We start from the raw sequence: 24093 nt of genomic DNA on the forward strand, positions 1-24093 counted from the left end.
CTTTCCCCATCTCCAATCAGTCAGTCTGGAAAGGCCAGAATCCACAACAAGAGCGTAATGAGCCTCCCCGCTCCCATAAGCAAGTATGTGCTCTGGATAATAAGTCTGTGACCTGACTACCATCCACAATAATGAACAGTCCTCAATCAACATAGGTGGAACAAGTGCAATATGAGCCTCGCTCGAATGCCTAACCAAGACCAGATTCAAAGTACTATTCCACCCGATCTCCAATTATCATTCATATATATTCCATGTGGTAGTAATATAATAACAACAATAATATATTTTCTATCTCTTGTGAGTAACAGGTAATCACTCGACTTCTACCAGGTCCTATAGCAGAGCAATCTACATGATCCTCACATACTAGTAGGACTCATAGGATAAGGATATATATGCAAGTGGTTTCATTCAACTCTTTAAAACTTAATGCACAAGCATAAAAAAAAGTGCAGAATACTAGGGGTTATGCACCGGGGCTTGCCTGGATAAGATATAACCAAAAGTTAGCATTCCATCATGGTAACACGATCATCAAGGCACCATCCTTTCCGCTACTCTGATCATCTCCATGATCTGTTCCTATTATGATATACATGGATGCAACGTAGAGACGTAAATAATCAACGGTAGTCGAAACTCTTAGAAATATGATTACGCCTCGCAAGGTAATGAGATAGCTCTAATAACTAATGTGCTAGGCTATGTATCCATGTTGTCGAATAAGGCGTTGTTTCCCGAAAAATGTTCTAGTTTTAAAATTCCAAGATGTTTTGGCATTTTATTGATTATATATATATTTTTGAACTAGGGCTCATTTCGCTACCTTAGCAAACTAATTATCATGGAGCTACAAAAATTATAGTGAACACCTAATAATGTTAGGAATTTACTATGAAAGTTTTAGAGCCAACACTATCACCAATTTATCACAAAAATTCCTACAAGTTTATATCTTGCAATATTAAGCATCTCAAATTAATTAGATAACTCCTGAAAATAATATAAAACTATGTGAACAAAATATACTAGCAGATAGATCATGATTTTAGGAACCTAACAAAATTGCTTTCAAATTTTTTGGTTAACTACATAATTTTATATTGAATTTACAAGTTTACCTTAGAAACTAAATTAGAAAATGCTTTAGAAAACAAAAAGGGCCGGTGGCAAGCATTCAGCCCAGTAGCCCGACTTGGCCCAACGCGGAACATGGGCGCGCGTAGCAAGCTAGCCCAGGAAGTGGCCCAACGCGGGACCCCTCGCGCTTGCTGGCTATTTTGTAGAAAAGACCTTGATCTATCAATTTATTACGTGGCACTATGCGCACTATTCCTACCGTTAGTAACTTGCAACCAAACCCTTGGATGTTTTCACCTTTACCATGGTGAGGTCTCTAGAAACCTCTTGTGCGTCGGCGCGGCGGCCGATGGCATAAGGCGGTTACGCTGAGCAAATGAAGCTCACTACGATGGAAGTAAGGTGATGAGGACATGACACCCATGCATATGACCATGTTTGGCGCATGGTATGGAGGGGTAGTGTAACATCCCGCCTCTCTGAGGCCGGGCCCGCTTACATCTGGCAGCTTCTCTAGGATATAGACTGCCCTCACAGACCAACACATGTCTTTTCTGTGCACTTTGTCCTCACTCGTGCGCACCCGGGAAGAACTTCCTGGTCGGTCACCCATCGCTCCAGGCCAAGCACGCTTAACCTCAGAGTTATTTACAGATGGGCTTCCGAAAAAGAAGTTACAACTTATTGGTATGAGTATCCTATTAATCCTATTAAGCCCTGGGCCAGGATGTTACATCCTTACCCCCTTAAGAGATCGACGTCCTCGTCGATCAATCCCAAGCCAAGAGCGTCCTCTCTTGGCCACGTTCGTGTGTCTAGAGCCAGCACATGTGCCATGCTGTGTGACCATGCCGGATCCACACCAGCCATGTGCACCATGCCTGCGCAACTACAACACACGCACCCATGAAACTATGAGAGTCGGCTCTGATACCATTCTGTAACGTCCCGCCTCTCTGAGGCCAGGCCCGCTTACATCTGGCAGCTTCTCTAGGATATAGACTACTCTCACAGACCAACACATGTCTTTTCTGCGCACTTTGTCCTCACTCGTGCGCACCTGGGAAGAACTTTCCGGTCGGTCACCCATCGCTCTAGGCCAAGCACGCTTAACCTCAGAGTTATTTACAAATGGGCTTCCGGAAAAGAAGTTGCAACTTATTGGTATGAGTATCCTATTAATCCTGTTAAGCCCTGGGCCGGGATGTTACAGGTAGGATGCCAACAAGGGTGTCCAAGTCAAGAAGGAGGCCCGAGGCTAATTCGGTTCGAGTCCCCAAGGTGGAGGCCCAAAGCAACTCAAGTTTGAGTCTGCCTCGGCCTCTAAGACCATTAATGGGAATGGGGATCCTGATCTTCCGTTAGGTAGTGATAACTATCATTGTGGCAAAGAATGACACAGCGACCCGGCTTCAGATCGAAAGATTGAACCCTGCAATCTTAGCACCACAACTCCTCTGGTTATCAATCAAGACATGGATCTAGTTGACCTTGCCAAGAAGTCTAATCCTTGCCTACGCAATGAAGAACACAATCAAGAACAAGAAAGAAAGCAACTAAACTGTAGATGAATGATTAATCTCACGAAGTTGGGGTCTCACAAACCGATGAACGGCGAAACTGTTCTTGACAGATTAATCTAAGCAAAACCCAAAACCTAATGATGGTAGTGGCGTATAATTATAAAGGTCTTAGGGTCATCACCTACCCTAGACGCACCCCCTAATGGGCCCAAACATGATACATGGTCCAATGGACCAAAAGACCTTGTCGCAGCACCTATGTAGATTCTAGATGCTGACTTGTTTTGATGATTCCTGTTGATTCCGAAGGGCTTTTGGCATGAGACCACTTGGATTGGCTTACTTATCAAATTAGCTTTCCAACCATATGTGGATCGTCGAAAACAGATTCCGTATGCGTCCTGGGTGACCAATTTAAGGCAGACTAATCTTATAGTCCGAGGTAGACTCGAACTTGAGTTGCTTTGGGCCTCCAGCTCAGGGACTCGAACCGAATTAGCCTTGGGCCTCCTTCTTGACTTAGACACCCTTGCTGGCCTCCTACCCCTCCATACCATGTGCCAAACATGGTCATATGCATGGGTGTCATGTCCTCATCATCCTCCCCTTCTTGACAAAAAGCCATCCTCGACGTCGATTCTGCTTGAAACTGATCCTACACAATATAAAGGAGAACGGGGTTGCGAAGACAAAGGAAACTAAAATAATTGTGAGAAGGAATGTGACCATGTTTCCAAGTTTCTAGCATGTCATCTTGCATAAAAATTTTAGCAAGCATGTAGACTCCATGATCCGAATGCACACGATGTATGTCAACACTATCCTGCAAAAGATTAGAACTAACCAAAGACAATGCAGGAATAGATGTCTAGCAGACATAGGTAGCAACCAACAATGCTCCCCTTCTTGGAAGTGAACTTGTTTCTTTGAGGAACATGAGAAAATGTTTGTATTATTATGGCTACCCTCTAAACAATCATAATCTTGTACAACAAAAGGAGAATTTATATTACTACGAATGTATACTCGATGTATCATATATTGTCCCTTGTTGTTACATTTGCCAATAACATGATATGTGTGTTTAGAAAACCAAGGTAAATCAGCATATTTAAAAAGGCTCTCCTCCAAACAATCTAGGTTACACAAAACATCAAATTCAATGTAACCCAAAGTATGTAAAGAAGACAATAGTTTGAACTCATCAGTTTTAGTAGCAATATGAATAACATGTTTATTTTCAGCACAAGTGACTGGTTCCAAAACATGTAAAACTAAAGCATCATCAACCAATTCATCTTTATCACAAGGAACTTCAAGCAAATTATCATGGGATAGAGATAAATCAAGATAGGGTTCCACTAACAATTACTCTATGATAGCATGGTTTGTGGAAAAATTTAGTACATTAAAACAATTCTCACCTTCCGTGACTGTAGCACCATGGGCATTACCTGTGTTCTCAGCAGGAGTAATAGGTGCATTGTGAAGTGATGGTTCTAAATTTGCATATGTGGTTGTGAGCTCCTCATTTTCTTTCATGTCATCCTCTCGCTTATGTACATTATCCTGCAGAAGATTAGTCATAGCAAGAGGAATAACAATAGACTCTTCCTCTAATGGTGCACCTCAGCATATGAAATCAAAATAGGAGGTGAATTAACATAGGTTTCTCACATAAGGAGTTTCATATCATTGCAAGTTTGAGGTTTATCAGAAGGATCTAAAGACTCCCACCAAGATAAAAGCAGAATGTCGCAAAACACTAGCTGCATTTTTTACCTTCCTCCTTGGACACATAAAGTGAGTAGCAAATATGTTATCTATGGCAATTTCCCACTCCATGTACTCATCAACACCTATACCATCATAAGTCAGTGGATATGAACAACCTGTCATTGTTAGAAGACAACAAAAGACAACACAAAAGTATTATCCCTATCAAATGACTATGTGGTTGCAGTGTTGTCACTTTTCACAGCAAGTGGAAGCGTCTTACCAAGCTCTTACAAAGTTCTTACCAACGCAAGCAGTGGGCGGTACAACCGGCGGCTAGTTCGTGATACCTATGAGGCAGTGACACCGAGATTGCAAGGGCTTTTTTCTGTACTGATCTAAAGAGTTTGTGGAGTTTGGAAGGCACATAAAGAATAATATGTATATTTGGCACACAAGTCTATAACAGAAAGTAATGTTGAATTATAGTCCAAAGTACTTGTTTTCGTTGCTGGTCTAAAATGTTCCAAGTGCCAGGTGTGTGACAAACAAGTATGGTGGATAGCAAGGTGATAGGGATGTGAAAAACAAGTATGGTGGATGGCAACAGTAACACAAACAAGAAATCAGACAGCACACGCTAACATAGCTCATGTTGGCCTTCTCTATGTGCTCTTCTAGATATTGTTCCTCTTTTGCCCCTCTCTTTTTTCTATTTTTTGGGCTATCGTTGTTTTTTGGGAAATTTTGACTTTTTATTTTTATTTTTTTTTATATTTTTTCTTCACTTATGAGCACAAAATAAGTAACCACAGAAAATATGAGCTTAAACAAGTGAAAGGTGTGGCCTGTGGAAATTTTAGAAGACGTGCTCAAAATCGACAAAAAGTTTCTGACCACGAAAAGAGGATCTTGTGACCAGTTTTTGACCAAATTAAAAATTTCCAACCCCGGTAAGGCCAGGGATGGACGGATACAAAATTTTTTCTGATCAATTATGATATATGGAACGTCGAAATCCGAGTTCGTATGCGAAAATTAGACCAGTTTTAAGAATTGGCTCCAAATTAGAGGACAAAACGGGAACAATGTGCGCAAAATTGGTCACGGAAGCAAATATTTGATGGAAACAATGGAGGAAAACATACAAACTAGACTCTAACATGACCTAACTAGCAACAAGACCTCGACTAGAACACAAACTCAACACGACGGACTCTGAAACTAAAATATGCAAAGGCTATGACGCGGAAGGTTCTAGGATAGGAAAAAAAAAGTATGGCACTGGACTATGGGGCGACTGCAAAACACTCCAAACTAGGGGATAAATATGAACTTGACAGTATACCTTAGCTCTGATTACCACTTAATGGGAATGGGGATCCCGATCTTCCGTCAGGTAGTGATAACTATCATTGTATCGGAGAATGACACACCGATCCGGCTTCAGATCAAAAGATTGAACCCTGCAATCTTAGCACCACAACTCCTCTGGTTATCAACCGAGACATAGATCCAGTTGACCTCGCCAAGAAGTCTAATCCCTGCCTGTGCAACGAAGAACACAAGTAAGAACAAGAAAGAAAGCAACTAAACTATAGATGAATGATTAATCTCACGAAGTTGGGGTCTCACAAACCGATGAACGGCGAAACTGTTCTTGACAGATTAATCTAAGCAAAACCCAAAACCTAATGACAGTGGTGGCATATGATTATAAAGGTCTTAGGGTCATCGCCTACCACAGATGCGCCCCCTAATGTGCCCAAACACGATACATGGTCCAACGGACCAAAAGATGGTGTCGTAGCACCCAGGCAGATTCTAGATGCTGAATTGTTTCGATGATTCCTGTTGATTCCGAAGGGCTTTTGGCATGAGACCACTTGGATTGGCTTCCTTATCAAATTAGCTTTCCAACCATATGTGGATCGTCGAAAACAGAGTCCATATGCGTCCTGGATGACTAGTTTAAGGCTGACTGGTCCTAGAGGATGAGCTAGACTCGAACTTGAGTTGCTTTGGGCCTCCACCTCGGGGACTTGAACCGAATTAGCCTCGGGCCAACTTCTTAATTTGGACACCCTTGCTGGCATCCTACCCCTCCATACCATGTGCCAAACATGGTCATATGCATGGGTGTCATGTCCTTGTCATAAGGAGCCGGCCACCATCTACAACTGAACACGCAAGGATGGGTGGCGGTTAGTGACTCGTAGGCACACTATCGCGAGCTGCAGCAGCGAGCGGCTATCCACGCTGGTGGCACACCTGTTCTAGTGAACCTACATATGCTCAGTAGAGTAGAGGTGGCGGAGAAGCATCAGTGACTCACCGTTGTTTATGCCCTACTGACGGCTGAAGCAGGGGAGCATTGCGATGGTCTGGCCACATGCGAGTAGCCAGGGCGGCGGTGCTCCAAGATGGACACCCATGCATCACCATATCTCTAGTAAGCACCCTAGCCAAATGGCACAAGCACCAAATAGAGGAGGTCAAGGCGAGCTCATAGATACAAACAATTGAACCAATTCGGACCTTACCCCAATTTCACTAGCATGGCAGCGCACCTAGTCGGCGGTGAGAAAAATGCCAAATTGGCAGCCAGTAGTGCTTGGTTGCACCAAGGTGAGGGTCGGGCTGCTAGCTTGCTTTTTGGTCTAACTTCTAGAATGCCAAATTGAGGTGTGGTGCCCCAAACCGCACGTATTTGTCGTGCGATGCAGGTGGAAGGTCCTTGTCTAGTTTTGGTAATTGAGTGACAACCCTAGGTGGACTAATTATGTTTATGTGATATACACAGGTGATTAGTCCATAGGTACATGTGTGTGAGTAACATATGCCATGAAGGTGGAAATGGCTCAGAGATGTTGCAAAGCTCACACATGTGATGATGAAGGAGCTAATTGCACATGAGACATGACATTGAGTCATGTGACTAAGGTGGTGAAGATCAAGACAAGACTTGGCTTGATGGACCAGTTGCAAGCATGAAGGGCAAGTTGGAGGCTTTAGAGCGATGGATCACAGGGCGATGAAGCTTGAGCAAGACTTGGCGCCGATGAACGAAAGCAACGGTGAAAAGCAAGTGAAGTCAAGATCAATGAACCAATATGATCACGTGATGATATGAAGTGGATCATATCATTTGGTGATTGGATGGTGCATGTGTTGCATCAACAGTGGAGGAGATGGAATGGAATGCGCAAGGCAAAGGTATAACCTAGGGCATTTCATTTCATCGGTCATAGGTGTGTAGAGAAGTTTATGACCGAGTTTAGGATAGATGGTCGTACTATCAAGAGGGGCAAACTTGTTTGCATATCAGTCTTCTAGTGCCACTCGAGTGATCTAACTTTGCATCGTTGCTAGGATCGAGTGGCATGGCAAGTTGAGTGGCTAATCCTTTGAAAAATGTTTGTTAAAAGCTAACACACATACACATGGTGGTGTACACTTGGTGGTGTTGGCACATTTGCAAAGGAGCAGAAGTTGGAATTGATCAAGATCAACTTGGTGAAGAAAAGGAGGTGAAAGGAGGTCACTGAGTGACAGATGCTGGCCTCGGCAGGACTGGCTCGTTCGGTCAGTGGAAGTAGAGAGCGTGTGGTCTCGATCATGTGACTGGATGCTAGCATGAAGAGGTGACCTGACGCATAGTGGCCCCATCTGACTAGTGCTGACATACGCTGACATGGTGGCATGAGGTGCAGCAGTGAAGGACCGAACTCAGGTGCTGTCTGACCATGACCAACCTGATGAGTCTGATCGCAAAACAAAGGCTCTGGGAGCTCTTTGGAAATGACAGGACTCTAGCTAGTCTATGTTCAGTCATACAGGGGCGGACGTGTCCAGTTGCAAAATGGAGGCTTAGGGAGCTCTCTGGAAATGACTGTACTCAGGCGGTGGAGCGTCTGATCTTGGCGCAGAGGTGCGTCCAATCATCACTTGACCGTTGGCGCTTGGTAGCCGACCGTTGGAGATCAACACGTAACATTGAACATGGGCACCATGTGGATGGCCAGGAGTGATCGGACATAGGGCCTGGCATGTTCGGTCAGCTCGAAAAACACCAAGTGAAGGGGTAATGGCTATTTGAGCCCATGGGGCTATAAATAGAAGTGTTGGTCGGCCTTTGGCCATCAGCTGAGCAGGGTGGAGCACACTAGAGCCTTGGTGTCTTATGTGGTGGTGCATGGGAGCCCTCTAACTCACTCTAGCTTGATAGTGATCATCCAATTGAGTGAGTGAGCGATTCTAGTGTGATTGCTTCATGAGGTTGCATCATGTGGCACTAGGTGATCGTCGTGCAAGCCAGTGGTGCTTGTTACTCCTAGAGGTTGCCACCTCCTAGATGGCTTGGTCGTGGTCTCCATCGATGCCCACAAGAAGCTTGTGCGGTGCTCTAGAGAAGAGCTTTGTGAGGGGCATTGTGCTCGCCCTGTGGGAACCGCAAAGAGCAACTCTAGTAGAGCGAGACATGAAGGGCGACAAGTGGTCTGGCTAGGTCAAGTGCTAGAGCTTGTGGTATGCACTCCACATGGGAGAGTGTGACTTGTGGGTCACCACTAGCAAGAGGACCGACGACAACCTTGGAGTTTGTCTCAACGGGGACTAGCGTGTTGGCAAGCACATGAACCTCAGGATAAAGATCATCATGTCATCCTTGTATTCCCATTGGTTTGCATCCTTGTTACACAAGCTTGTAATTACTTTCATATACATTGTGCTTGTGTAGTTGCTCTTGTAATTAGTTAGCTTGTGTACCTTGATCATTACCTTCTAGCTTGTGTAGCATAGAAGTAGCTCCCTTGCATGACTAATTTGGTTTGAGTAACCTTGTTAGTCACATTGCTTAGTTTGTGTAGCTAAGTGATTTGTGCTCTATAATTTGGCTTGTGTAGCCTTGTTATTGAGCATTGCTAGTGAGCTTAGGTGGCTTTGTGCTTTTGCTTACTAGCATGTGTAGGAGCTCCCTCGTTGCTTGAAGTACTAGTGGTATAGGTTTGTGTGACCTTGCTTCTAGAATTGGTTAGGTGAGCTCTAGCAAGCCTGGCACCTTTGTTGCCTAACTAGGATCTTTATAAGGTGCTTGTGAACCTAGATAGAGGGGTGTAGTCTTGGCTAGACCGATAGTTTCAATTCTGCATTTGTTTCGGTTAGCCGGCATGATTAAATTTAGAAAGGCCTATTCACTCCCCTCTAGTCCGCCATCTTGACCCTTCAAGTGGTATTGGAGCTAGGTCTCTCATTTGTGGTCTTCACCGACCTAAGAGGATGGCGTCTAGTGGGCTAGATGTTTGTGAGACACACATTTTTTATGGCACAAACTTTGCACTTTGGAAAAGTCACATGCTTGATCATTTTCGAGTGGATTGTCACTAGTGGTCTCACCCATGTCTTGGACCATAGAAATCTCACCAAACCTCCAAGAGTTCTCTATGAACTTGATGCACATCCTTGTTGTTATCTAATGGATGCTTTGAGCTTTGATTTAATGAAAAGGATAAACTATGTGGGAACCACTCGTGAGATATGTGAATCAATCAAGCACACCTTTAGTGATTCCTCCACATGGGATGATGGCAAGTTCAAGAAGGAGGAGCCCAAGGAGGAGGCACATGAGTGTGTTGAGCAATACCACAATTTGGTAATTATGGAAGATTGTTCCACCTCATGGTCTAGTGATGATGTTGATGATCGATCTACTACAAGCTCACTTGACAAGGTTGATGATGATGCCTCAAGTGATGCAAATGATGATGCTACACCATGCACACTTGATGGTGATGATGATTGTTCATGCCTAGATGATATTGCTACAACAAGCTCTCCAACACCTCTACATTGCCTCATGTCACAAGGTGACATAAGGTATCAAGTTGCAATGTAATTGGTCATGATTCATATGATGAGCTTGTGGGTAGACATGCTAGCATGAACATATCTTTAGAAAATGAGATGGCTAAAACAAGTAAATTGGAAAATGAAAACTCATTTCTAAAGAACACATGTGAACAACAAAAGAATCTACTTTATGTCATTAGTTGTTCACATGAGGAGCTAAAATTGGCTCATGAGGAACTTAGTGTTACTCATGATAACTTGGTACAAGACCATGCTTTTCTCACTAAGGAGCTTTCCAATGGAAAAACTAAAACTAGTGAGAGCTCTTCACATGGGTCAATGGATCAATCACATAATGTTGCTAACCCTTGTGATGTAGGCAAGAAGAATGTATCCACCTCTTGTGATGAATTATTAGCTATGCCATATTCTTCATATATAGATGCTTGTTCTACTTCTATGTCTTGTGAGACTAACCTTTTGAAGGAGAACAATAAGCTCAAGAGTGAAGTGAAGAACTTGAACAACAAGTTAGAGAGGTGCTACAACACCAAAGTCACCTTTGAGCATATGTTGAACAACAAAAGAAGCTATGATGACATGAGTGGCATTGGCTTCAAAAATAGTAAGGGCAAGAACATGAAGATGCAAGAAGAAAAGATATCTCATTTCATATGCTACCGGTGCCATGATATGGGACATCTTGTCAAGTATTGCCCAACCAAGAAGCTTCAAGTTGAGCCAAAAGCAAAACCCCAAGTTCAAGTCAAGATCAACCACCAAGATGGTGATTTGATGATAAACAAGAAGAAAACTAGAAGGGGTGGAAAAGAAAGAGAAAGAGCAATGTGTCCAAGGATGAATGAAGATGCAAAGCAAGTGAGCAAGAACAAAGAAGAGAAAATGAAGAAGATTGCTCACATGAGATGTTATAGTTGTGACACATTGGGTCACCTAGCTTTGGGTTGCCCAAACAAGCTTGAGAAGAAGGCTCAAGCAAACAAGGAGAAGCAAGGCAATGGGAAGCATCACATGAGCAAGGAAGAGAAGGCTCAATCAAAGAGAAAGTGCTACTCATGTCGAGAAAGGAGATACATGGCACATTCATGTCCCCTAGGTAACACTCCTAAGTCTATTTCAATTGATGATGATTCTATGCTTAGGAAGGATGGTAATGGTACCTCTATGGTTTCTATTGCAAAACATCCCGCTACTCATACTAAGGCTTTGCCTAAGTATGTTGCACCTAACTTGAGAGGACCCAAACTAGTTTGGGTACCATCAAAAAGTGGGTGAATGATTGTAGGTACCATGGCATTGGAGCCTTGATTCAATTGATTTCACATTGATCATCATATGTTGAGCCAAGTATTGAAGCTTAATGCAATCCTATCCCAACGCCAAGCCAAGAATTAGTGAAGTCCAAGTGCTACATCATACAAGTACTATAATTCAAGTTGCTGGTGATTCATTGGATATATTTGATGGCTTGCAAATATTTGAGTTGAAGCTTGCTAGTTGGATGATCATGAGCTAACCAAGGTATATCTCTTTTTGATCATTTTTTTTGGGTGCATATGAGTTAATTGAATTGGATAAATATGCAATGTTGCTTGCTATAAGATGTTTAAATGGTTAATTGCTTAGTAATCAAGTTTGGATTGATTTGTGTTGGATAAATTTATGATATGACTTTTAGTAAGTGGATTGAATGGATATATGTCTTGTGAAAGTATTCAAACAAATTAGTTTCAAGTTTGATTCACATTTGATGAAGTATAGCTCATGTGAAGAAATATGTCCTATATTGCAAAATCTGAGTGAGCTGTGATCTTAGCCATGTTTGAGTGATCAAAACTTATTGGATTGGCATAAAAATTGGTGTACATGCTCTATACTTATGTTATGAGATGATGTAGAAATTTCATGAGAATTAGATAAGAGATGCTTCAGTTTTGGAGTAGATCTTGTCAGCTATACTGCAGCAGTTTTCAGCATGTAACAATGATGGAAGAATTGAAATATGGTAGCAATCTAGAAGTCAAATGAAGATCAAATTTTACAGCTTCTAGATAACTTAGCGAAGCACATCTCCACCAAATTTTGTGGTATTTGGATTTGTACTTTGGGAGATATGCATTTTTCTTTAAAGAGTACAGAATCTACCAGAAAAGTGACAATTATTGGATTGATCAAGAGCCACTTTGATTGAAAGGTCCTCAAGTTAGAATCATGTTTATAAGTGATTGAGGCACCTAAGTTTGGTTTTGAAATGATCTAGAAGCATGAAAAGCAAAGAGTACAAGGCCATTTGATTGTAGAGTGTACTTTGCACACATTTGGTACTCAAATTGGAAGATCAAGATCAAACATAAGATGAAGATGAAGTTTAAGTTCTAGTGACTATTAGAAATCATTTGGTAGAAAGAAAAGGACTTAAACAAGTAGAAAGTAAACGACTTAAAGAAGGAATGAAGGTTACTCATTGTCGACACAGAATTTTCGCCTCTGTGCCGAGGACACACGCAGGAAGCCGGAAGGGTCCGCTCAATGGAGCAGATCCGCCTGGCTTTAGCGCAAGGGTGGTCGATCCTACGTAATCCTCTCGAGACGTGCCAGTCAATTTGACCCTGCAATTGACAAGGAGAGAAAGCTTATCAGTAATTAAGGGCGGAACATGTTGGTGTTGCCAGACAGTCCCGAATGTGCGACTCCAAGAGCCGATATAAGAGGAAATTGACTAAATAGCCGATCCCAGCATGTTCACAAGAATGAATCGATTAAAGCTCTTGGGGTTGTATAAGAAGGATCGGTTATCTTTTAGGATAAATGTTGTTTAAGCAAATATTAATCAATGGCAATAAGATATCAATGATGATTGGTTTATACTGAGCCAATGATTACAAGTAATCGAACTCCTTTTATTTAAAGAAACAACTCAACACTTATTAACCATTTAATAAAGGTAAATCTAATGAACATGTTAGATCTCATCTATCGCCATGACTAGTGAGGCATGAGGCAGAATCATGCAGGTCATAGAAAACAACAATAGACTCAACGACCCTAACTCATTACTAATATTAGTGGGGCATGAGGCAGAATCATGCAGGCCATAATACCATAACAAGATCATGGGGCTAACGCATCCTTCAACTTATCTCTACTTCAATGGTCTCGTAATGTGAACTGTTCGTGAAAGCATTCGATATCGGCTAAACAGCCGATTCAGGCATAGCGCACAGTTAAGGTCATGCCTTCTCAGGAATGGGTCTACTAACTAACGATCCCCACTCCACGGTGCCAACAGTGGGGTGAGAGGTAGAATCCCACAAGCCATGATGACGGGCCATGGAAAGGTTTTCATTAACTAATAGATCTACTCAAGATCGGATATGCCTTAACCACACACTATGCACGATTAAGATTGATGCAAAACAGCCGATAAAAAACATAACTCATCCTTAAGATGTAGATTAGATCAGTTTTAGATTAGCAAACGATGAGTTAAACAAGATATAAGGCCCATCCAGATCAATCTCAATCGGGTAGAGCGATATTGCTGTAATTAGATAAACAATGAAAGCAATAAGCAATATCGGTAACTTAATGAATCTACCAAAGACTGCCATACTAAGGTAGAGCCGATAACTTGACCTTGATCTAATTCAAGCAGTGGGGTGTGAGGCAGTATCACATAGGCCATACTTGAATTAGACAAGAATTGATAACTAGCCTATACCAGAGTCGCAGTGGGGGTTGACCGGATCAATGCAGCCATACAAACAGAGGTATAAACCATGACGGTACTTGCAGACAAGTAGTGGAGGTCGACCAGATTGATGCAGCCATACTCACTAAAGAACTCGCTGAGATCTACTCCACTCCTACTCCTAAGGGGTGGCCGGAGCTAAAAAAAGTAATTGACTTTGTATTTGATTGATTGTTCTTTTTACAATAGCTGGGGTTTGGTATTTATACCCGGAGTCTAAACATGAACCTTACTAGAGTATGACTCAATACAATCATTGGTATAATGAAAATATTCCTAATTTAAGATAACTTGGACTCTAATCTTTCCCTTTTTGTAGAGTCCAGCATGTCTCATCCCAGCGCCAATGATAGCCTCTGCATTATCTGCTGGCACTATTTGAAGAAAGTCGATTCTAGTGCTGCATACGAATCAGCTAGTTCTGATCCGCATACAATCGATTCCTTGCTGACATGATTTTGGGAGTTCTCGAGCTCTTGAGATCCTCCTTCCAAATTCTGGTGTAAACACTCATCAAGTTAAGTCTATCACTTGGATCAATCAATCAAGTTATTTCAAGTGAGTGTCAAGAATGGTTCACATAGAAGTGGTGATTCGAGGAATATTTGAGATGCTTAATTGAAGCAATCAAAAGGGTTGATCAAGAAAAGCAAGCAACACCCAAAAGAGAGCTAATCATGATATTTCAAGTGGTATTCTCACATTGATGCTCTCATGCAAGTAAAGATGAAATGAATAAGCAAGCTAACCACAACAAGAAAGTGCACTTGATCATATTAGTGGTTCTCAATTATATGGGTGAAGAATGAACTCTATCTATGTGATTGGTCTTCACCAAGCTTATAAATTAGACTTCACATTCATATTGGAGTAATGAATTAGAATCTACGGGACTGTCCTCTACTCTAACATAGGAAAGGTATCATTGTAATATGCATGATCATTTTCATCCCTTACTAGTATGCGGTTAGTGCATATAGTACATGCTTATCGGATCATGCATGATAAATGAAATTTTAAAATTCATAGTGTACCACTATTGCTTGTATGATTAGTTGATCTAGTGGTTAGTATATGAATTTGTTCATGAGTTAGTGAACCCAAGTACTTGATTTAATTTAGATTGCCAACAAGTGACAAGTACAACCTCGATAAGATAACCTCCAAATGAGTGTGAAGTAGCTTAGATTGGGTTCAAACCAGACTTGGAAGCTTAGGCAAATCAATTCAGTTCAAGTCAACCATAAGAGCTCATAATAGTGATAAGAGTACAAGCACAAGACAACAATGCAAATGAATATCTAGTTTGTTTGTTTCAAGTGGTATCTAGACTCAAGTATTTCATCAATAATTCACTAGTGATGTCTAGATCAACTCACAAGTGATATCCTATAAGTGGTACTCATGAAGATTACAAAGGTTCAAGAAATGGTTTTTATTAATAAATCCAACAAGTGGTTCCATGCTAGAAAATTCTTTCAAGTGGTATCACATCTACATGTGCTATCAATCATGCAAGACGATGGTTCCATAAGCAATCCTCAACTTTAAGTGATCATCAAATGAAGAATGCATCCCTCACCTACAAGAGCTCAAGTTTATCAAATGGATGACCCATGCTATGACATAGGGGGAGGTGTCCCACAAATTGGTAGGTCAAAGATCCTATGTGTGGTATCTGAAGGGATACAAGTGGTGTCATTCCGACAATCAAGTGATGTCCATAAAAAATGCAAGATTCAAACCTCAACCATCTACCCCAAATGCAAACCTTTACATCAGTGAGAAGCACACCTTTTATGGAAATTGGTGAGAAAGGGGGAGAGATTGTACAAAGATATAAAAGCTTTGGGAGAGATTGAGACAAAGAAGTAGAGGTTGGACATGGACATGGACAAAGAGGGAGCAACATTGAAGAAAAGAGATGGATCAAACTTCTTGGACAAGAGAAGCACACAATTAGGGGGAGCAAGCTCATAAACTTTGATTGGTTGCATTTCATATGTGCATAGTCATGTGCTTGCTTGCATTGCATAATTTTTTTAAATTTGATATGCATGCTTGTGTGGTGTATGCTAGTTGTAGAACTTGAATGATGATTTGATAACTAGCATGCATAGGATGATAGCTAGACTTGTATTTTTACATGTGGTACTAGAACCTTGCTTATAATGTTGATCTCACAGGGTTTCTAGTATTTTTATTGTCTAGATACTCATGATGCTAAGGATGGTGTCAAAAGTGCAACTCCAATTGGTATCATGCATCAAAGGCTTATTCTTTACACCTTAGCATCATTTGGTAGTAATTACTCTCCCACAACTCCAATCTATGCATATGTGCAAGCTTCAAACCAAACACTCTAGCACATATGTAGGGGGAGCTAATACTACCATTTCGGGTTTGTGGTACTTGTCCAAAATCATTTACACATGGTAAAATTGCTTGGGCAAGCAACATGAATGCAAAAGAGCTTAATTTCCATATCTTTGCAAGCGTGAAGGGCAAGTTGGAGGCTTTGGAGTGATGGACCGTGTGGCGGTGAAGCTTGAGCGAGACTTGGCACCGATGGACGAAGGCAATGGTGAAAAGCAAGTGAAGTCAAGATTGATGAACCAATATGGTCACATGATGATATCAAGTGGATCATGTCATTTGGTGATTGGTTGGTGCATGTGTTGCATCAAGAATGAAGGAGATGGAATTGAATGCGCAAGGCAAAGTTATAACCTAGGGCATTTCATTTCATCGATCATAGGTGTGTAGAGAAGTTTATGACCATGTTTAGGATAGATGGCCATACTATCAAGAGGGGCAAACTTGTTTGCATATTGGTCATCTAGTGCCACTCGAGTGATCTAACTTTGCATCATTGCTAGGATCGAGTGGTGTGGCATGTTGAGTGGCTAATCCTTTGAAAAAAGTTTGTGAAAAGCTAACACACATACACATGGTGGTGTACACTTGGTGGTGTTGGCACATTTGCAAAGGGGAAGAAGTTGGAGTTGATGAGGATCAACTCGGTAAAGAAAAGGAGGTGAAAGGAGGTCACTGTGATTGACCGGACACTAGCCTCGGTAGGACTGATGTGTCCGGTTAGTGGAAGCAAATAGCGTGCGGTCTTGGTCATGTGACCGAACGCTGGCATGAAGTGGTGACCTGACACACAGTGGCCGCGTCTGGTTAGTGTTGACATACGCTAACATAGTGGCATGAGGAGCAACAGTGACACGTGGTAGGTGGTCAAGGACCGGACTTAGGTGCTACGTCCGATCATGACCAACCTGACATGTCCGGTCGCAAAACAGAGGCTCAGGGAGCTCTCTAGAAATGATCGGACTCAGGTGGTGGCGCGTCCGGTCTTGGCATAGAGGTGTGTCCAATCATCACTTGACCATTGGCGCGTGGCAGCCGACCATTGGAGATCAACACATAACGTTGAACATAGGAGGAATGAGTGCCATGTTGGCTAGATGAAGGCCGCCATGACATTGGCTTGGCTGGCAGCGAGGTGGGGCAGCAGCACACCGCCCAGCAGCTGCAGGGTGATGACAATGACACGCTGGGGTCGGCCATGGCCAACCCATGGGAAGATAGGCCAACCAGGCTTGGTTCCATGGCATGCGGAATGCGGCTAGCCACACGATGCCGAGCAGCCATGTGAGGTGACCATGCGCACGGGCCAGGCACATGACGTGCATGAATTTTAAAGCGATGCGAAAACTACTAACAATCGCAAGTGAGGCCCAGCTAATTCCCCTATCCAACAATCAACATTACCAGCAACCTAGCAAAGCCATCACCATGGCTAGAGAGAAACTGAAGAGGGGGATAGGAAGATGCTAACCTGAGCTCGTCGTGCTGAACGCCAGTTCATGAACAGAGCGCCAACAATGTGGTTTACAATGCATTCCAACAAAATTTGGGGATTTTTTACGAGTGCCACGTGACAGCCCAACATAACAACCACCTATGCCATGCTCAAGTACTCACTTTTATGCAATCAACAATACCAAAGCATGCAACTAGTGTTTAAACATTTTAGCTAGAATTTAAATGTCAAGATAGCATTGTCTTACTACTTCTTCCATATTAGAAAAGTTAAGGTTCAATTCGAACTAACAGCCATTAACACTTTTGTTACAATTTTTAAAAGGCCTAAACCTGATTAACTGCTACCAACAAGTATTTCATGCAATAGTCCATACCTTATACTAACCCATACGAGCAAAAAATTTAAGCACCATTTAACTATTTTGCTCAATATAATTTGCCAAAAATGGTATTTTACACAATAGTTCAAGTGTTTGCTAACTTAACGAAAAGAGCTTAAGTTAACATCAAATTTGATTTTTGAGCTCCCAAGAGCACTAGTTAACACTATTTATTTTGATTTTTTTAACCATAAAAGTGAGTCACTTAGAATTGTTTATCATTTCACGTGCGATATAAATTTTTAAAACCCAAAAACTTGTTTGGCTACTTCCTCTCGGTCCTAAATCTCGGTGCTAAGCAAGCTCGTAACACCAGGGGTGTTACAATCTTCATCCTTAAAAGAATCTCGTCCTGAGATTCAAAACAAGAATCAGAAATGGGAAAATATGATTACACTTCGCAGATCTGAAATTACACAAAAGAGTACACGACATCGAACACTAAACCACATGTCACACCCAATTTTAAGGATAAAATGGAGTGCAAAATCTTATGTGCGCCCAGAGATCAGTCACACACATAAGGCGACAAATTATGAATAGTATCATCACCAATGTTTATTACATCACAAACAAGACAGGGTTATCACATAAATATAGCGAAGGTAATAAAAAGATCTCTCGCGGAAGCTCCATTTCACAGGGACGTCGACTGGTTGACCACAAGTCTAGTGGTCCTTAGGAAAATCATCATACCCAAAGTCATCTATTACCCATCCAGGATTTTTATCCAAATAATGAAAATAAACAAGCATAAGTACATGTCGTACTCAACAAGTGTAACACGGGGTTCATGAGGCTCAAAAAGCTTGACATAGGTTTAACAGCATTCATCTTTTAGTTGTCACACTTTTAGCTTATGAGTAGCAACAAGTTGTTTCCAATTCCCAATGCAAAACACATGATCAAATGTAAACATGAATAACAAATAGCATAAACAAATATTACTTAGTGTTCACCTATTCCATAAATGTTCCAAGGCCGCTTGTGACCATGAGCACGGCTGATATACTAGTTTTACACTCTGTAGACGTTGTACACTTTCACTGTGAGTCGTGATACCCATATGCCTGGGTTAATTACTCCCAAAACACTTCTAAGGTGAGCAGGCAGGGGTCACTATGAAGCCTTTCAAAGGTTTGTCTAACAAGTTAGGACCATTAGATTCACTCGGCAAACAGATGTAGAGCCTCCCTTCCCGATGGCACATTGACACGCAGCCTATAAACATAGAGATAGAGGCCGCTCTATACCCGATTCGTCAAGTCATTCTTATGCCAATGAAGGTAACCACTAAAAAGCTAGAAAAGGTCCTCATACTGAGCTAAAGCCAGATCCATATAGCCCTCACAGCTGTACTGTAGGTCTCGGATGATCACTTACAGATAAGTCCTTAGGGAGAGAAATCTGAAGCATTTAGATAGTAGCTAAACACTCCAGCCTCCTATTTCCATGTTGCTAAAAAGTCATGTTTTAATGTTTATTGCGTATACCATTAGTCAAGTTACAAGATCATGGTTTAATCGAGCTCTAGCAAAGCTACCCAAATGCATAACCCATAGGTGACAAGGCAATAGTCCAATTCTAGGAAATTCCTAACAAGATGACACATGCAACATGAATTTAATGAATTTAAGTGAATAGGAAACAAGGATGATCCCATGCTATACTTGCCTTGAGCAAAGTACTCCTGCTAGTCCTGCTCGTCAAAGTCGTACCCTTGATCTCCCACGAACTGCTCACCGTCTATACTCGATAACCATAGCAACATACAAGCATCTAGGATCAATCATGCAAAGCAAACAAGGCTACATATTAGAACAGTACAATAACAGCAAAGAATCAAGATGAAAAGTTTGGAAAACAAATCTACGTCTCGCTACGAACACAAAGACGTGAAGATCACGAAAATCGGAGCTAAAACGGAAAAGTTATTAATTAAACAAGATTTCCTATAGGAAAATAATAGATTAAATCTAAGCTTGAATTTTAAAAGTTGGAAACCTACTTCACAGTAGCTTGAACATGTATATCACTTAATTATGAACCTAACGCAACTTGAATGGATCAAATCGGAGTTAAAACGAAGATTTTATGGCTAAAACAAGGTGAATGGCAAAACTGTGAATAACTAAAACGTATTTCAGTCCAACCGAACGAAAATACGCTTTCAAAAGAAAGAAACGTAATCTGTAAAAGCGCTTTGACTGCGGGTTAACACCAAAATATTTATAAGGACGTATTTGCAAAATCGGCAGCGAAAGGGTATCTCCAGTTTTAGGCCATTGGATTAGATCCGAATGGCCTGGATCTGATCTGGCGAAAGAGAAGAAGAAATCGGCCGGAACAATGCTGGCGGCAGGCTTCTGACGGCGGCGCCATGGCTGGCCAAATGGAGCTCGCGGTTCTTGCTCCACAGCGCACGATTTGATGAAACAAAAACTCTGGGCAAGAGAGAAGGGAAAGGGGATCTCACCCGAATTGGAATACGCGAGCGGGAAACAGCGACGGCGACTCGGCGCTCATTGGACAGCGGTGGTCAGCGGCGGCGCTAGAGCGTTGCTTGGCTGCGACTGCTTGGGCAAAAAATCCAAATGGCAGATGAGATAGAAGACAAAGGAGGGGCACGGGTGCTATTTATGGGGCCAAAACACTTGGGCGTCACGGCACCACGGAGCTCGTAGAAGAAACGGACTCAGCATCGGCGCGGAGGAGTCCAAGCCATCCACGACGTGAGGAAGGAGGAGGGTCCGATGGCTGGGCCCAGGCGGTCAGCGGGCGAAGAGAAACACGTGGGCTACGGGAGTGGCTGGCGTCTGGCTAGGTCGGCGAAGCTGGGCTTCGGCTTGCGACTGGGCCGCACGATATGCAAAGGAAGAGCCGGCTTGGGCTGGCGCTAAGGAAAAGGAGCGCTGGGCTTTGGCCCGAGCGGAGGCAAAGGGCTGCGCAGCGGCCTAGGAAGGAGATAAGCAGGCCACGGGAAAAGCTGAGAGAGGAGAAAGAAATTTATATTTTTTTTTCTTTTTCTAATTTTTCCAAAGCAAGTTCAAAATGAAATCTCAACTCAATTTGAAATCTGACTTCAACCCAAGCAATACAAAAAGTTATGCAATAGCATGAATGCACACTCATTGTTGTTAACCTATATTCAATTTTAATTTGATAAACTTTATTATTCTTCCTAAATTTAGATGCTCACAAAAATGCTTAATAAATCAATTTCCCCTATTTTAAATCGTTGTAAAATTCAGGGTGTTACACCACACCGGGATTTAGAGATACCCGGTTAAGAGCAACCTAGTTCAACCAAGGTTTAATCCAGAAGTCGAGATAGATGAGGACAATGGAGAAATAACAAGAAAATGATTATCCCAAATATGACGTATGTCTAATAGATCCAGAAATAGGAGACTGAGAACTCAAACATCGTGAACCCTAAGACCAAACTAACCAACGGTGGACTTGAACTTCTTTGAAAAAAACCAGATCCCTTCATCTTAGATTACACGATCATCTCTGATAGGCGACCCTAGTTCTATGAGCGATGGCTGGATCTCGTAGCTCTTCTTCAGATTTGAGGGGAATGGGGATGCAAGAGGAGAGCAAGGGCATCTTATAGTGGTGAATGGAGGTGGGGAAAAATCGGCCATGGTGCGCTCCCAACATGAGCTTGAGCAGATGGAGGATAAGGGAGAGGGGAGGGAATTCACTCAACGGGGAGGCATGCAGGCGGCCATGTTCCCAAGAGAAGAAAAGGAGAGGGGAAAGGGGGTCCGATACAGGAGTGAGGGTAGGGATCAAGAGCTAACAAGGTGCTAGGAAATGGGGAAGCACATAGTGCATGAGTATGGTGGATGCAGCATAATGCTGTGCTTACGTGAGGATGGGGTGCTAATGGTCCTTGACACTGACAGCATCCATAGGGCAAGCCACAATAGTGACCGGTGTGCGTAACATGGTCAAGCTAGACATAGGACTTGGGACATGATGTCCACTCAGGCTTTTCCAATCACTCCCTACTACCCGAGGGCTAACTTTTCCTTGTTCTTCTTTTCCTTCCCTTCCTTGTTCACAATATGCGCCAATCTTTTGTATGAACTAAGATCGCGACATACATGCTTCCTCCAAAACCACATCCTCTTGGTTACTTTGGGGGAACACTATTTCATCAACCCATTATGGATGTCCCATCTGAACACCTGAATATTTCCAAGAAGAATATTTTGTATTAAGAGCGGTATGGCGGTGTAACTTGGCAAAGGTACTTGGTCAACAACCTCGATACCAGCACATGTCGTGAAGCATCACCATGTGGTAGTTGTTCCACAGGGGGACTTGGTTTTGTCACAGCACCACAAGCTATTAACCAGGCAACTATTACCAACTTACATGCAATGAAGGCGGTGGTGTCATAGACCATAGAATTAGAGGAGTATTGCAACAAAAGATTCAAACAACAAGGATTCCTTTCTCAACAAGAGACAAGGAATTCAAATCCCACAATGGATTTGATTTAAAGAGATTTAAGTGTTTTGCTAAGACATCCACAATTAGTCAATACAGTGTCCTACATTATCCCATCATGGCTGGTCCGCTGGCACTTGAATAGCAACTTCTCTTGTAATCCTCTTAACATCGCCCTTGAAAACCTTAAGCATGTCTAATGAGACCTAAGGGTAGAAGGACGCAATAAACACAGCGAAATAAATAAAAATGCACATTCCAAACATCCTTATACTAGTACAACGTATAAGCACTTACTCTCCCACTCTCGATACATCATTCACCTTCCCTATGACCAGACGATCTCAACAACTATGGACGAAATACAACAGAAAGATTACAATACTAGAGGACAGTGACAAAAGGCACCACTAACTACGGGTACATCTTCCCAAAGCAACTAATCTACTTTGTTGGACCACACATCTTGATTCCTGGGCTCGATGGTTTCTTCTACTGCCCGGCTATGGATCCACCTCCTCTTTTGGTAGTGGCACAGTGAGGGGAAACAGGGGCTCTACTTTTGATACCTCTGAGGGTGGAGGTGTTGGCGATACTGCAACACCGGTTCTCCTTCTTTCCAGTGGTTGGACATGGATTCCCTCCAAGATCAAGGGATCCTACCTTTCAGCAGCCAGTGTCCTATGCTTGGCCCTGGTGACAAGGTAGGCCTCTCTAAACTGATGGGCATACCAATCTTCAGCCTCCTTTAGGGCTTCCAACATGGCAGTCTCCTGACTCTCTACGGCTGCCACACTGGCATGTGCTTCAGTAAGCTACACCTAGAGCATCCTAGAGAAGATCTTGGCTTCCTCAACTCGCTGATGGAAATTCCTTAGCTCCGAGGCTTGCTGGTCATATTGCTCATCCAAAGCAACCAGGTACATGCTCAAGTGCACCACAGTTGGGTTGTCTTCTTGTGCATCCTGCCCTTGCAAAGCATCCATGCGAGCCCTCCATACCTATCGATTCTTTTCCATAGGTGGAAAGAACCTCATGGGGGTACGAGCAATGGGCTCTTCATACATCTGGCAAAGGTGTTGCAAGGATTTACAGGGCCACAACTTGGTAGGTATCAACAAACTGAAACCTAGTTGTGGTCATATTCTAGGCTTCAGTGATGTCGGGGAACTCCTCACTCTTCCCTATATAGAGGGTAAATTCACACCACTCAGTGCCATGCTTTTCATACTCACGACCCTCATACTCGGGACAATCTTTGACTTTGAGTTTTTGTAGGGTGGCATACAGGATTTTGGGAAAACCCTTAGTGTTCAGACAGTAACTGCTAACCTAGGCTCCTACCATGCCTGGTGGGTGGTTGCAAGGGAGGATTAAGCGGAAAGCTTGCTCAAAAGGAAAAGCTAGGTGAGCTAGAGTGCATCGAGTCATGGTACCAATGGCCAAGATAGGCCCTTCTTGTAAGGGTAGAGAG

Source organism: Miscanthus floridulus, chromosome 17, assembly GCF_019320115.1.
Source record: "Miscanthus floridulus cultivar M001 chromosome 17, ASM1932011v1, whole genome shotgun sequence".
Lineage (NCBI taxonomy): Eukaryota > Viridiplantae > Streptophyta > Magnoliopsida > Poales > Poaceae > Miscanthus > Miscanthus floridulus.